Genomic DNA, 224 nt, shown 5'->3' on the forward strand with positions numbered 1-224 from the left:
TAAGCCCGTGGGAGTGACCAGCGGCTGAATTGCTGCGCGGCCTGCGCTGCATTAAAGTCTTCCTGCTGTAATTAGCTCCATCAAGTCTATTAGAAAAATTGCAGATGCTGGAGAGAAGGAGCGTGAGGCAGAGCCAGGAGGGAGGATGCGGCATGAGGAAGTGGTCCGGTATCCGACATGACCCTCATCGATGACATCCCACCCTCCGGCGCATCCCATTGCTC

The sequence above is a fragment of the Fulmarus glacialis genome, unplaced genomic scaffold (genome assembly GCF_000690835.1).
Source record: "Fulmarus glacialis isolate BGI_N327 unplaced genomic scaffold, ASM69083v1 scaffold16880, whole genome shotgun sequence".
Classification (NCBI taxonomy): domain Eukaryota; kingdom Metazoa; phylum Chordata; class Aves; order Procellariiformes; family Procellariidae; genus Fulmarus; species Fulmarus glacialis.